The sequence below is a fragment of the Lepisma saccharinum genome, chromosome 13 (assembly GCF_977018435.1).
Source record: "Lepisma saccharinum chromosome 13, izLepSacc3.1, whole genome shotgun sequence".
Taxonomy (NCBI): domain Eukaryota; kingdom Metazoa; phylum Arthropoda; class Insecta; order Zygentoma; family Lepismatidae; genus Lepisma; species Lepisma saccharinum.
The window spans coordinates 54,361,364-54,377,847 of record NC_139241.1 but is presented as its reverse complement, the minus strand read 5'-3'; positions in this window follow the sequence as shown (position 1 = coordinate 54,377,847).

Below are 16,484 nucleotides of genomic sequence, written 5' to 3'. Positions count from 1 at the left end.
CGGAAGTGACGTCACCTAATACAGTTCGAAAGCGCCAAGAACAGAAGCACATATATATATATATATATACGTAGTTTGTTAGATCGTCAAATTACATCTTCTTGCATATCAATAAAAAAGCCATATAGTGGGAGGAATGGGCATAGACATACTACTGGAATGGGATTCATGAGCAGGGCAATTAGAGATGTAGGGAATGGAACTCCATGGCGACGCAAACCATTATATAATTTATCTCGTTCTCTGTCGAAATTAGGACATTATAAAAAGAGATGTGTGGCATCTTGATTAACTTCTCAACATGTGCAGGCTTGTTTGGTTGTAATATGTAATAGTGCTAAATGATCATTAGTGCGAACATGACCTGTACGTAGACGTATTAAAAAATAATAACTGATCTTGGAAGATTATATGAGTAGTACAGTGGGATCCATGAGTATTACCGTGCAAATTGACCATGACTATTATCATTAATATTTCTCACAAATTCTGTGTTTTTTTAAGCGATTAATTTTTATGTATGCTTGTGCAGAAGTTGTCAACATCTTATTTTGAGTTTTCTTTTAATTCTTGAAGATCTTATTGGGTCAAATAAAGTGCATGAACATGGTGATGGACAATTTGCACGGTAATACTCATGGATCCCACTGTACCAAGGTTTATTTTGTGAATGTTCTGCAAACCATTTATATATATTGCCCGCGGATTGAAATTGTTCCATACACCACTGTTTCCATTTATCTTGAAGTTTATATTTAACTCTTGGGAGAAGATCCGTGTATGGAAGTCTTGCAAGTGAGGTAGATTCCGATGATCGGGCGGCTTTGGCATATACGTCCACACGTTCATTTTCCGTATTTACTTGGTGAGCCTTTACGTAACTAAACTGAACGTTGATATTTCTTCCATTAGCATACTGGGTTTGTTGGATTATAAGGATGATAAATAAAGGATGTTTACAAATCAGAGAATATGAGAACTCAGCGCCATTAATACGCTTAAAGCATCTGTTATGATAAGATTTTTTTGTGTAATTATTATGGATAGCGTATGTAAGAGCTTTATATATTGCGTAACTTTCTGCAGTGAAAATAGAAGTGTCAGGTGATAAACGGAATTGTTTGTTTATATTTTGATCTGGAATGAAATAAGCACAACCCACACCTAGGCGATCTTTCGATCCATCAGTAGGCTATATATGATTAGGTGTGTTGGCCATTTCTCTTTTTACATAATATGTCTTCCTAGATCCCTGAAATGGATATTGCATTGAGTATATAAGGGTATGTCTAATTGATAAATTAAAGAATGTTGTAAGGTGAAAGACTTGGTATGGTTTTCCGGGTCTATGTATTGAGAATATGCAAAATAAGAGAACGTATGTTTAGGATCTACAGGGACGTAGCTAGGTTGATCAGTTTGGTTGGACCAAACGTAAGATTTTTTTCTATAAAACTAGGGTAGACCAGGGCATTACGGATCACAGGGTATTATGGATCAATGCAAGGTTCACGTGAGCTACATAGAAAACTGTTGCAGGCACGAACTTGAAATATATAGCCGATCATGCTGCCATCTGTCCGCTTACTCTCTGCCTGTCTTGTTCGCTGTGGCAGTTGGCACGCGTCTGTGACAAGTGATTGTTGTAAGCAAGTTGATGGAGACGGTGCAGGAAAAGTACGCATTGTAAGTTTTGTTCGACGTTTGGTAAGCTTGCATTGTAGATTGTAGAGGTTTAAGTGCTCTACAATTTAACATGTGATAAGGTAGGGTGCGTTTCTGCGATGTGCCAGTATTTGATGTGACTAACCCTATTTGTTATCATTTAAATGGACATTTGTCGAGAATATGCAAATCAGGGCATTACGGATCGGCCAAAACGGATCTCCCACTTTCAGTACGTTTTACGTACTTTTACCATCTATGCTTTTACTTAACAGTATATCTTCTAACACGACGCTTTCAATTTCCAGATGGTTCGCCATTATCAAAAGAAATCCACCAGAAATTCGTGGTCTGTAGTAGGAATGTGTGAAGCTGTGCGTTTGGTGACATCCGGAGAAAATACTATTCGGCAAGCTGCTGAACTTTGTGGTGTGCCATATACTTCATTGTAACGAAGAACATCTGGTGGATCAGATGACGTTGGTCGTCCTGGTGTAAAGCAAGTGTTTAGTGATGAGTTTGAGCAGGCTCTTTCTTCGAGATTGTGTGATTTAGCTCGAAGGGGAATCGGGCTAACACACAAAGCTGTGGGAAGATACGTTTTCAAGTTTCCAGAGAAAGATAACATACCGCATCCCTTTAAGAAAGAAAAAGGACTAGCAGGTGAAGACTGGTTCCATGGATTTAAGCAACGCCACCCAGAAGTCAGCATACGCAAACCACAAGGTCTCTCGCAGGGAAGAGGTATGGCCATGATAGATGCTAATGTTCAACAATTCTACGAGACACTGCAGCAGATAATGACAGACTGTAACCTACAAAATCGTCCTGAATGCATCTACAACCAAGATGAAACAGGATTTCCTTTGAACAATCGCCCCCCGCTAGTAGTAGCGCAGAAAGGCGCCCGTAATGTAGTGTCGATAACAAGTGCCGAAAGAGGAGAAAATGTAACTGTTCTAGTTTGTGCAAGTGCAACAGGAGTTTTTATTCCGACATTTGCTATATTTAAAGGCATACGACGGCATGATGAATTTCTTGATGATATGCCTCCGGGTACAGATTTTTGTATGACAGATTCCGGAAGGGTGACACAAGATGCTTTTCGAGTGTGGCTTCAACATTTACAGAAACACCGAGCTGCTGGAAAAGTTATTCTAGTTCTTGATGGACACCGTGCACACGTAGCACTTGACAGTGCAGATACATGCCAAGAAAATAACATTGAATTGTTATTGCTTCCTCCTCACACCACACACATATTGCAACCTCTTGATGTCGTTGATTTCAAACCCCTGAAATTGTATTATCACCAGTATGCAACTCAGTGGCAACACCAACACCATAATCGTACTATTAATAAATTTGTGTTTGGACATATTTTCGACAGAGCTTGGAGTGGTGGGAATGGTGTCAAAGCATTTGAGACCACTGGAATCTTTCCAATAAACCGGCGTGCAATTCCAGCACACAAGTTAAATTTAATTGCTAATAGGGACAATTCAGATACAGCAACCAAGGATCAGTTTGATCTCTCATCGAGCAACACAGCAAGTTGCAGTAGAGAAAGCGGCGATAGCACACAAGAACAAGTTCGACAATTATTGCCATCCCCACAGAAAGTGATGTCTACACGAGTACAAATACAGCTCTGAACAACATTGCACATTACATCTCCACAACACATTTCAACAATGAAGGCAAAACAAAACACAATCACGGCATCCACTTCCAAAGGCAAGCAGAAAGCAGGGCGTTTCAAAAGTCATGGCGTACGAAAAAATCTCATGTCGAATGTAGACATGATTGCTAGCAATTCTTGTAGTTTTTGTAACATTTCATATGATGACCCAAGATGTGCACAGATGGGAGATTGGGTTCAATGTCAGTCCTGTCGTAAGTGGTATCATGAGCGCTGCGTAAATGCTGTCGGAAGAAAACAATTTGTGTGAGGTATATGTCAGATCCCAAAACTGTAATACAGTATACGGTACTTGTATTTTTGTTTTTATGCTTTTAATCTTGTTATATACATAAAATTAAACTGATCTATATTGCCCCGTTAGTGATCCGTTTTACCCCTGCTATCATGGCAATACGGATCAATTGCAGTGTCTCACAAAATATTTTTTTCTGAATTGTATTTTCAACTTCTGGTTCTTCAATGCTATGCACATGTAGTAGAAAGTATATTTAAGTTTTTGGTAGAGTTTTGTGTTGCTAGCAAAATTCATTGGCCAATAAAAACTGTTATAAAAAAAATTGATCCGTAATGCCCTGGTCTAAAATTAACAAACTATTTATACACCATATAGGCCTATACATGATAGATACATTATATATATATCTGATGAAAGAAAAGGAGCAAGGGCCTCCTCGGTGGCGCATGGTAGCATCGTCACCTTGTAATCAAGGGGTTCCGGGTTCGATACCCGGTGGATGCTCATAGTGGTTCGGATCCCACTTTACACTATAGAACCAGTCCCGATTAGCCTTACTGTGTATAAAGTGGACTTAAAACACCAACTCAATCAATCAATAAATTGTAAAGGAACATCATTTTCTTCTGTAGCCCCCAACAGTCTACGGATATAATCTCGCGAAATCCACAGCCATTAATCGGGAAACTAAATGCAGAATGAACTCATTAGCTTAATGGCTGATACACCAAGAACAATGTTATTAGTTTTTAGATTTGTAAATTTGCTGGAAGAAAATTAAAAAGTAGATAAAACCCTTTTCCGTGGTTTTAGATATAAAGTGCTGGAACCAGGTTTACAAGTATTGACAACAGTGCAAGTATGAAATGTGTGCGTAATGAGTTCAAGGTAGGCATCTCATGTATACAGTTTATACCGGAATCGAATCGGGTATCTCTTAGTTCAAGACGACCGCGTTAAGCACGATTCTATAGGGCGGGCCCGAGTCTTCTATGGCATCTGATTGTTCACTTGGAGAATGATGACGATAAGAAATTTTATGCACAGGTATAATTTCTTAAAATTAATCTTATTTGTGTGTGGAAAACTCAATATATGATGACCTGGATAAAACAGTTCCCACACGCTCAAATAATTACGCTCTCGTCTTTGGTTCGGCAGGTTCAACAATCTGCTCGGGTTCGATTCCCGATGGAGGCACATAGTTGTTCAGATCTCACTTTAAACTGTAGGTCCAGTCCCGATTAGCCTTACTGTGCATAAAGTGGACTTAAAACACCAGTTCAATGAATGAATCAATCGAAAGGTTCAAGGTTCGATCCCTGGTGGTCAGGCTGGTAGCCAGAATTTGATATCGGAAGGTGCTTATCCCTTATCGGCAGCCGCCATCTAAAGACGAAAAGATTGGGGGGATAGGTAAATGCGCTGAAGATGAATTTCTTGGTATATTGCAACTTACCATATACATGTACAAGATGTTTAATCCTGTTAATGAAGTAAATTTAATGACTACTATACATTATTAAAATCAGATATTTGTAGGATTTCGGGAAAGAACTGCAACCCCCGAGCCCCTTCCCTGGGTATGTGCCTGCTTGTATTAGTTCCAAAATTTCTGTGCTGTTCCAGCATCGTGAGGAAAATTTGGGAAGTACTTGAAAGCGATATGGAAGCAAATTCTTCTCTCGAAACAATGGGACTCGATGTGATGACCACGCGCAACCGAATGAAAGAATTCTTCGCAGGCCTTGTCCCTCAATATTAATTTTACTGACTAATTGTAAGTTTTTCTCGGCCTCCTCGATGACGCAGTGGTAGCGTCGCCGCCTTGTAACGAGGGGCCCCGGGTTCGATACCCGGTGGAAGCACATAGTGGTTCGGATCCCCGATTAGCCTTACTGTGCATACAGTGGACTTAAAACATGAACTCGATAATTGGATGGTTTTCGAAAACATGCCTTTTTATGCATCGTACAACTTTGCTTCTTTTCACCCTACTTTTACAGTTTTTCTTCCTAAGAATTCCACTGACGTGAGTATATGACGCTACGAAACCAGAGGTCCAAGGTTCGGACATTGGATAGGTATGGTTGTATCATGTCTGTCCCATCGCCATTCCTTCGGCTCATCATTCATCCTCATCGTCGCATTTAACTCAAGAGGTAGAAAAGCGACGTAATATAGAAATATATAAATGATTGGTTTGGTTTATTTTACTTCGCTTTTCTGACACTTTTTTGCTAATCGTGAAGTTGAAGATGAAAATGAGTGATGTGAAATTGATGAGGACCATCATAAAGAACACACACGCCCAGTCAGGGATTCGAACCCAGGACCCCTGGCATCGTAATGCACCTTGTTAACCACTGCACAACAATTAGAAACAGAAAATGCTTGATAAGTTATTTGCTTCTCCATAACTCATGATTATATTATAAGCATTATTCGCTGTATGACTAGGGATTAATTATATTTGTATGTCTAACCAACCTAGCCACCTAAGCAGCAGCAGCTTCCGCATTTGCAGGTGGAAGCTAAATGAAGAAAAATCACAGAAAGTCAGAAAGATATCCAAATTTTGTAACATAATACTTATAGAGCATGCAGACGGCTGTAAAAACAATTGCTACATACTTAGTTTCCTTCCTTAATTGAAACGTGGTTTATTCTTCATTATACATGAGATCACTCACCCTGGGAATCGAACGCAGGATCTTGTGTGATAGTCACTCTCTTTTAGAATGTCAATATGTTGGATATTTGGTCGATCAGTCGATCCTGATCCGTTGTTTCCAGAGGAAGACAATCTGGCAGCTTCTCATTCGACATTTCACTCGCGATGTAGGAAAATAGATCACAGACACTTCGCGATTCTATCTTCTCGCGTTTACTGAAGTTTACCACCGCTCGGACCACAAATCCTACTTCAAACTATCTGACAGATATCAATCGTCCACCAAATCAACAGACGAACCGACCGCTTCAATGTTTCTCCGAATTTTCAGAAAGTGGCCTTTCCCCTCCTTTGCAGGGCAGGTCATTAGCAGGAGGGTTGAGTGCATGTGAGAAGAACCGCTATTTCATTCATTTCCGCGCCGAAAAAGGGACACGCAATAGAATTCTGTTCTTGGAATTTGAAACGCATGGGGATATCTTTTCTGAACCATAAAATAATTAACCTAGAAAGTTCTAGCCACCCGTAGCTAAATCTTCCTGATTGTGTCGTCCTTTCGGCGCCCATGGTGCCAGTGCAGGGCCAGTTTGAAGGGAAAGTGCGGGTTTTGAGGGATCCTGGATCTAGTGTGCAGCAGGGAGGAAAAGTGCATTTGCAATAGGTCTGAGACTTCCCTGACCGGGACGGACCACAAAACCATTAACTGCATCCCTTCCCAATACATCTGTTTGTGTTCAACAAGCAATAAACAGGGAAATAAGAAAGAAATGCATTGCTTGAGGTTCGTGCTACTGAAAATTGAAGAAGTGTTTCAAACTGCAAGCAAAATTTACTGAAGAATTATTTTGCAATATTTGTTATGAAAGTAAAATTTCCAGCAAATACACAACAGTTTCCCGGGGCCACGTGGACGTTTGCCGGGGCCAGTGCCTCCGCGTGCCCCCCCCCCCCCCCTAACGACGTTACTGAGGATCTATGACTTTAGCTTCTGTCCATTGTTTTTGTATTTCGAACAATTTATTGAATGGATGCGTATGATTTTTCCCAGGTTTTGAGCAGAAATTTTATTGTTAATTGATCCGTCTATGTGTCAAACTAGTTCCTTTGCTTTCCATATATACACTGACATTAGGACAGGACTGCATGAGACCTAAGCAGGTCCTCAAAGCTTTTCTCTGTAGTATGTCTATTTTGTCTAAAATATTTTACTTTTGCACCCCCATAACTAAAGGCTGCATACTCAAAGTTTGATCAAAATTTATTATTTTACGGCCTTTATTGATTAAATGCATAATGTGTGTATTCCATGCGAATCGCCTGTCAAAATGTTTACCTAAATATTTATGTGTTTCTATTACTGGGATATTAGAAATATGTGATATATTGTTGGGATAAATACCCAATCGCTTATTATGAAAACAAATAATGTTTGATTTTGTTTCGCTGATGGATAATCCTTCGTTGAAAAACCACGCTCATATGGTGGAGATTAAATTCTGCATTGCTGTAATACCTTGAGTAGCATCATCTGTAATGTTATAGAAACAGAAATCATCTGCATATTGAAGGGGATGAAATGGTTGAATTGATAATGCATGTATCTCATTCGTATAAATATTGAATAAGAGAGGGCTCAGAGGTGAGCCTTGAGGCATGCCGATTGAAGTGGAACGAGGATCACTTAATTTATCGTAGAACCATGCAAATATAATTCTGTTGGAATTATTTCCAAAGAATTTCCCTTTTTGGACCATTTTTTCCCTTCAGCTAAGCAAATTATATAATAATAATTAGTAGTAGTAGTAGTAGTAGTAGTAGCAGCAGCAACACCATTGTTAGTAGTGGTGGTGGAAGCAGTAGTAGTAGTACGTAGTTAAGTATTCCGTTGAATTCGTTATTCGTTTGAATATATATATTTTTTTTTAAATTCACGTTTCAGTTTCAGTTTCATGACTTTTTGACCAGATGTCCCAGGTTTGAATCCTGGTCAGGAATCCATTTAATCGTTAATCCTCATTGTTACTATTTATCTAAAGATGCAGAAAAGCAACTTAAAGGAGCAGAAACAAGTAAAAAGGTAAAGGTAAATTGCTCCCCTGTGCTTAGCACCACGCCATGAAGGCGTATAGGGGGTGTGGGGCAGAAACAAGTAGCAGTAGCAAAATAAATAAATACAATTAACATGTGGATATGAAATTCGAAATTAACACAAACTGTAATAATGTATTCAGAGGACATTAAAATTTTCCTGCACTTGTGGTATTTTTAATCGAAATTCACTTTTCCCTAAAATTTCGGTCTGAATTTCCCTGCAAAAGGGAAATTTCCCTTCATGTGGCAACACTGTCTCCACCTATGGTCTCCACTTATCGCACACAATATAAGCTTCGCCCCGCCCTTCGTCTGTCTGACGTTAGCGTGGAAAAAACTTCGTTGTTAGGTTAGGCGTGTTAGAGACCTTGTCAAAAATACACTGCAATTCAAGGGACTTGATAAAAAATATATTATATATGTTAAGAGCCGTAAACCTGACATGCATAACCTTACATTGAGAGTATTTCTCCAAACGTCTGACAGCCGAAAGGCGGTCCGGAGCTCAATACGGTTCCCGATAAGTGAGACCCAATGATCATTATATATCATTGGTGAAACCGTTGTCGTTGTCTGTTCGTTCAGCTGGCGGCAAATGTAAGACTAAGCAAATTATCCATTAATATTATTATTTCCTTTGTTTTATGCAATACAAGATTTGAGAATAGGAAAAAATCAAAGAAGCAAAGGATAACCCTGACCCAGTATAAGTACAATTCTTTTCCTAAAAAAAGAACAGAATAGAAAATGCGAACAGTAACGGACAATTTGCCTATGTAATCTCATTTCATGTTGTCAACCCAACACCTTTCGCAGTGGGGGGGGGGTCTCCCTTATCGCACAACACTACAGCAACCTTGCGTTCTGGCATCATCGATCGGTGAATGTCAATATCAATATGTTTATTCATCATTAAGCATTACAATAATGCAATAGATGTCGTTATTGGTAATACAAGAATAGTATAAACTGCTTTTATTGTTAGGGTAAAAGTTGTTAGGTTATGCAAGCTAGGTTTATTTCTCTTAGCAAAAAATAATATTTTTTTAGAGTATTTATGCTAATAGAGCCAGCCAAACCAAACAGGCCTAACCATTCCTCACCTGACGTCAGAACGTAAGGTTGATCTAGTGTTGTACAATAAGGGAGACCCCTTCACTCCACGGTGGCGCCACCTGTGACTAGAGCAGTGTTTCGCTTTTCACACGGTGGCGGTCAATCATAGTTTTATCAATTAATTGTGCGTCATAAATCGTTATAGATTTATTTTCTAAGAAGAAATTTACGTGTGCCTGTCAGAAAACCAGGGTCATTGTGGTAACGATCTAATTATCTCCTTACGCTAAGCAGGACTCGGGAACTTCATAAAGTACGATTTGTGTTCATTATGATTGACAATTCGAATCAGAAGGCTACAAAGTTAGTTCCTGTTATTGTGCGTTATTTTGTGCTCATGCTCACAACATTGGCATATAAATAAGAGTGCTACAGATCAGGGGTAAACTTCAGATATGATTGAAAGAAGTAAGAAGCTGACCGACAAAATCATTGCTCGCTCTTTATGTGGATAACAAGAAACAAATGGTGCTTTCAATCGAATACAAAAGAAAATACGTTATTAGGAAAGTACAATCCAGTGTACACAGAAACAACATGGGTTTGGGTTGTGTCGCACACATTTTACACAGTAGCATTAAACAAGCCAGTGATGGATTGCCAATGGACTTCGAAGCGATTTTGTGCGTTAGTTTCATGTTTTCACTAGAGGTGCGGGACTGAATTTTTTGGGTCGGGACTGAATCGGGACGGGAAAAATTCTCAATTTCTCGACTAAGTCATCGACTCTTGAAATCTCGAATTCTACGTCATTTTCACTTTAAGTGATTGTTTTAACATTTCTGGTACAAAAACTAACAATTTCCGATAAGTTCCAGACATTTAGAATGTAGAACACGTCCAGAATTAACGAATTTTTAAAATGACCATTCGGTATTTCCCGACTGCTCGGGATCCCGAAAGGTCGGGAAGTCATTTCGGGATCCCGCACACCCCTTATTTTCACATATTCGCTGTCCGGACGGGAAGTTTGTAAGACTATTGTGACTTTGCTGATATCGAGTATATATTCTTGGGCATTCAAAGACGAGATGGTCATCATTAGCACCAGTCGGCGATAGAGTAATTTAATTTCCATGTACACTAGGTTAAAATCTTACTTTCTTTCTCAAAGCTCATGTCCTCGGTTGCTGAGATTTTTTTACAAATCCCTTCTGAGCAGGGCCGGATTAAGGTGGGTGCTATTTTGATGCTGCAGCATTAGGCCCATTCCTGAAATAGGCCCAGATGAAAACAGACGAGAATTTTCCGAAAGCTGAACGTTTTCTTTTGCTATATTAACCTGAAAATAAATCTTAGAATGAAATTTATTTGGAGCCCCAATTTCGGACGCCTAGACACAGTGTTACTTATTATACAGTTACTACTATTATTTGCTCTGTGACGTAACTGTAACGTCGTTGTGTTTATTGTTCACCGAAGATTTCAAGCATCAGGCCCAATCTTTCATTGATTGTCGCTCGTAAATTTTATGACACTAGGGTGAGGCAAAAGTCCGGCACCACTCTTTTAATTTGAAAACGACTTGACGGAGGGCGATGAAATTTCGGATATGGGTAATTGGGGTGGGGGCCACACCAAATGGGGCTAGTGCGTATCATGGCGGTCGTCTTGCAAGCCGCCACCTTGGAATTACATCCAGATTTTTCAAATGGGAAGGGGGTCATGTGGAATATCATTTTACATGTGCGTTTTCTCAGAAATAAGAATATGCATTTATTTTCCCCCTAACTTTATTTGGTGAGGATATTTTCACAGTTGAAGTTCACATTTGGCATCCTACAAGATGTGATCTATGTTTGATTGGTTTCGTTTGATTTGGAGTTTTAAGTCCGCTTTGCGCACAGTAGGTAAAGGTTAATCGGGACTGGACCTACAGTTTTATGTGGGATCCGAACCACTATGTGGCTCCACCGGGTATCGAACCCGGAACCCCTTGATTACAAGGCAACGACGCTACCACTGGATGTGCTCTATGTGTTGCCCGTTCTGTGCTACACACAACGTAAGACGTTCCAGCCAGTCCTCATGGACACGCAATAACACTGCAGGGTCGACAGAGTCACATGCTTGTTGTATCCGGTGCTGGGGATGTCGGAGATCAGTGATTTTATCTTGATAAACTATGGCACAAGTCTTCCCCTTAAACATAGGCGGAGTTTCGTCTGTTCACTTGGGGGGGAGGGGTGTGCTAACATTATTCGTACTTTTATCCATGACGTAAATCATTCACGAGCACTTGGGAAACAGGTGATTGCAGCATCATCTTATCCAAAACGAGTGGAATTGTGTTGATGTCGAGTTGCACTTCTATGAAATGAATTAAATACATTATTAGGCTATAGGCTATATGGTTGTAAATTTATTAATAATATTTCTTCTTTAGACCCATAATTTTAATACGTTATAATTAGAGCTCGGAAGTTGAGGAAATATCCTTTTTTTTCCTCGTGTCCGGAGACAAGGCCCAACATAATATATGTTCATTTTGGGTCATTGTAGGCCAGAAAAAGGTGGGTTTTATTTGTCCTTTTTTGCCTTTTTCTGCGTTTTTTGGTTTATTGGTCCTTCTTTAGCCTTTTTATAGATCTTAACGGCTTTTTTTTGCAACTTCACCTTCTTTTGACTACGTTTTTACTGCCCATTCTCAATTCGAATCATCAGATCATGACCATCACCTCTTAAACATCCTTTCTGTAGTAAATAAATAAATAAATAAATATATTTGAACCATCCCTGAAACGACAGAGAAACATTTTTGGACGACTGAAGCAGGTACGGTACTAGGTCCTTTAACCGTAACTTGTCTGGAAGGTCGCGCCGTAAGTGGCAACGCGGTGTATACGACAATAGATAAATATACATTAAATATGTAATTAAAAATCAAGTTATTAATTAATTTGGATCACATTTATACGTCATTTTTTCCGTTTAAGGTGCTTTTTTTGATATTTTTAGGTCTTTTTTGGCAATTTATAGGTCTTCAACTTCCGAGCCCTAGTTATAATATTAATGGATACGAGTGTCACTATTTATATTTTGAGCCTAACAATGAAAAAACAGGAATTTGGCATTGAAAACTGCTTTATTGTTTTTCGAAGTATTCTCCTTTATGGTCAATACACTTTTGCATTCGTTCGAACCATTTGTCAAAGCAGTTTTTCCAATCTTCTTGAGACACCTCCATAATATGGTTTTTGAACGCATCAACGGCGTCTTCCGCCGACGAAAATCGTTGTCCACGCAATTTATTCTTGACATTCGGGAACAAGAAGAAGTCATTGGGTGCCAAATCAGGACTGTACGGCGGATGACCCATCAATTCGATTTTTTGACTGTTCATAAAATCGGTTGTTAGACGAGATGTGTGACAGCTGGCATTGTCTTGACGAAGAATGATCCGACGGCGTTTGTTTGTTTGTTTTCCGTATTTGACCGAAGACCTTTGGCAAACAAATTGTTGTGTACCATTCAGAGTTGACCTTTCTACGTTCCTCTAAAGGCACAGTTGCCACATGACCAGTTTTCCCGAAAAACAGGCGACCATTTGTTTCGACGTGCTTCGAGCGCGAACAACTTTTGTTGGATTGTGTTCATCTTGAAACACCCATACAGTCGACTGCTGTTTACGTTCCGGTTCATATGCATATATCCATGTTACAATATTATATACGTCTTTTGAAGCACCACGATTGTATTTATTGAGCATTTGTTTGCACCAATTGACGCGAGCGTCTTTTTGAGTTTTTGTCAAATTGTGTGAGATCCAACGAGAACATACCTTTCACACAGATAAATGATCATGTAATATTTTATATATGCTGGTGGAACTAATGCCTATGGTTGCCTCAATCTCACAGTATGTCACATGACGATCTTGCAGTATTAGGTTTTGCACAGCATCAATGTTTTCTTGAACAACAACTGATTTTGGACGACCTTCGCGAATCTCGTCGGTGAGCGAATGGCGGCCACGATTAAATTCGTTATACCAGCGTTTCACAGTGGCAAAGGATGGGGCTTCATCGCCAAATGTGGAAGTAAGTTGATCGATGCACTCTTGTCTTGATAATCCACGTCGAAAATCGTAAAACATCATCGCACGAAAATGTTCACAAGTTAATTCCATTTTATTGTTGTCGCGCAATCTCCAAGGCAACATAAACAACACAAATCAAGCTATTGACAAAACATTTGAAGTACGTTATGGTCAATAATGCCAGACGATTCCGTGCAAACGTCAAATCGCGCCTAACTTCAATCAGTGTTGCCAAGGCTCAAGATATAAATAGTGGCCCTCGTACTCATATGTTCATGATAATGAACCAATTAAAATGCTGCATTGCATTTATAAGTAATATCTACATGGATTGTGAAATATAATTTAAATTTCCTTAATTCTTGTACAACGAAACTTTGCACTTTCCTAATATCACTACAACTGACAACGATTTGCGATGAAAACTACCGTATATCAATGCATAATCGTCGCACCCTGTTTTTTTCAGTCCAAAATTGGTTTATACCCTTTCATGGCGTAATCATCGTTTCGTTGCGTCAGATAACGAAAGCAATGATATCAGCGCAGAACCTTCGGATACAGAAGGTTTAATTTTTTTAAAGTCCGTACTTCGTAACACTAGTAAATTTCCTCTAGTTACTTTCAATATCGTACAGAGCTGAGCCGATGCCCATGTATCGGTATCGGCCGATACCAGTGGTATCGGTATCGGAAAGAATCGTTTGAAATTCATCTTCCAATACTTTCACTGCATATTCGTCTTTCCCGAGACTATCGGACACTACGCTTCAGTCTCTCCTCGATTTTGCAGAGGTCTGGAGGGACGTTTTTCTTTCCCCGACTGAACTTTGATCAAGGCTTTTGTCCCACCTCCCACAATCAGAAGGTCTGAGATCACCTATAGACCCATACAAACGTTGCCATCTTGCAAACCATTGCGATCTAGCACAAAACGAACAAGATTAAATGTATGTAAAGACGTGAAGATGTTACAAAATACGACGTAGGCAAAACCTCTGGTTCTAAATGTCATCTGTAAATCATCAAACGTTGCAGGCAAGCTAGATTTTAAATACCTTTCCTAAAGTTTGAAAATCGACGAAAGACAAGGATGCTTCTCGAAAATCGACCTCCACCATTACAGAAATGGCGACTCCAGCGACACTATTATCTTGAGAGCGAACTAATAAACAAGTGACAACTTCCACCACTACCATATTATCAGCAAAGTCCCATATTACTACCTTTATCCTCTGCAAGGTCGTGATTGGAAGTTTGTGAGTGTAGCACTTTATTGGTTCGGGGATAGCCATTTCATGTACGAAGCAAAATTTTAGTGGAATATTATTTTGTCTTGAAATGGAACTTCTGAACTGGTTTGACTTTACACATTCTAGAGAGATAGACAAGATGGTGTGGTGATAATGCTTTCGCCTTGTGATCGAGAGGTCCCTTGTTCGATAGTCGGTCCAATCACATGACACAGTGAATCGGCGTCTGTATACATGAATGTCGTGATCAACAAGGTCGAATGCTTTGGGAAAATCTGTATAAATTACCTCTACCCATGGGCGTCAGTGGCGTCTGCTCCTGCACTATGCCAAACCTTATCTACCAAGTAAAAGTAAACTCTTCTTGTCCCCCCCCCCATCAGTTTTGGCACCTTGTCCCCTAGTTTTGGAACCCAATCGCCGCCACTATTGGGCGTAAGGGGGGGGGTCAACTTTTGGTATGATTATTTGTACAGTCCATTATCATATTCTTTACACTCTTAATAAGAAAAAAACAGAAATCTACTTCGAAGTCAAGGACGTATTTAGGTGGGCAGGTGGTCCGGACCCCCCGAAAGATTTATCATGTACTAAAATTAAATAATGACTTTTTTATTCGTTTAGCCGATGTTATATAATTTCCTCTGAACTTATTGTAAGACAAGGATTATATTGGCATCTTACGGCTTTGAAGGACACGAAGGAAGTATTTCGTGCATCCTTACACCCCACCCCCCCCACCCGAAAGACTTATTAGGTACGAAAATTAAATAATGAAAGTATATTCGTTTAACATTTGTTGTATAATTTCCCCTGAACTTATTGGAAGACAAGGATTTATATTTAGGCCAGTCAATAAGGGGGTCCAATAAACAAAAAATTAGGGTGTAACGAACCTGAGGGTTTTATATTTATAAGAAGTTAAGATTTTGAATTGTTTGTTATTTCAAATAATGTGCAAGTTGTCACTGACAACTATAGTTAGGAAGATACAGTTGTAGTTGGAACTTTTATATACGTTTATAAATACGTCAAAATCTGTTCGTGTTGACGTCACTTTCTCATCTCAGCAGAGGAAGTGAACCCACCTGAATGTTTCTCACCTGACGACAGACTGAGTATGGAAAACAGGTAAAGGTGAAGAATCAATAACTTGGAAACGGAGAGAATTCAAGTATAGATTTTGGGTTTTCGAGTTTTCTTCTTGCCAATAAGTTGAAAGTAAGCAATTAATTATGTAATTTGACTTTCGCTATGTGAGTGAAATGCCCAACGTTAGTATTGAATGTTCTAGTGTTTTATTGGTAAGTGATTATGAAATATAAGTGATTATAAAACTGCGTTTAACTTTGAAAACAATGTTGTGTTTCTTTTCTACCCAGCAAGCCCTGATGATTTGCAAAGATTCTCATGTTCCCGATTAAAGGAGTAGCGGACTAACTTTCTGACGACCTGTGTCCAACCGGGAGACGTTGCAAGGGAAAGCTGGAACAAATTTTATTATCCTCAAAAAAGAGTTCTTAACAACATACTAATTTTGCACCCCTCTATCACCCCGGATTTGGCCGCCATCTTGGAAAAATTGCGCCCAAAATCAGTTTTTTGCAACTATCTCGTTTGGAAAATATTTTATAGCCAAAGAGGTTATGACAAAAAATTATCTACATAAAATTCTCTACAAAAAATGTTCTGTGCATTTTCTTCTT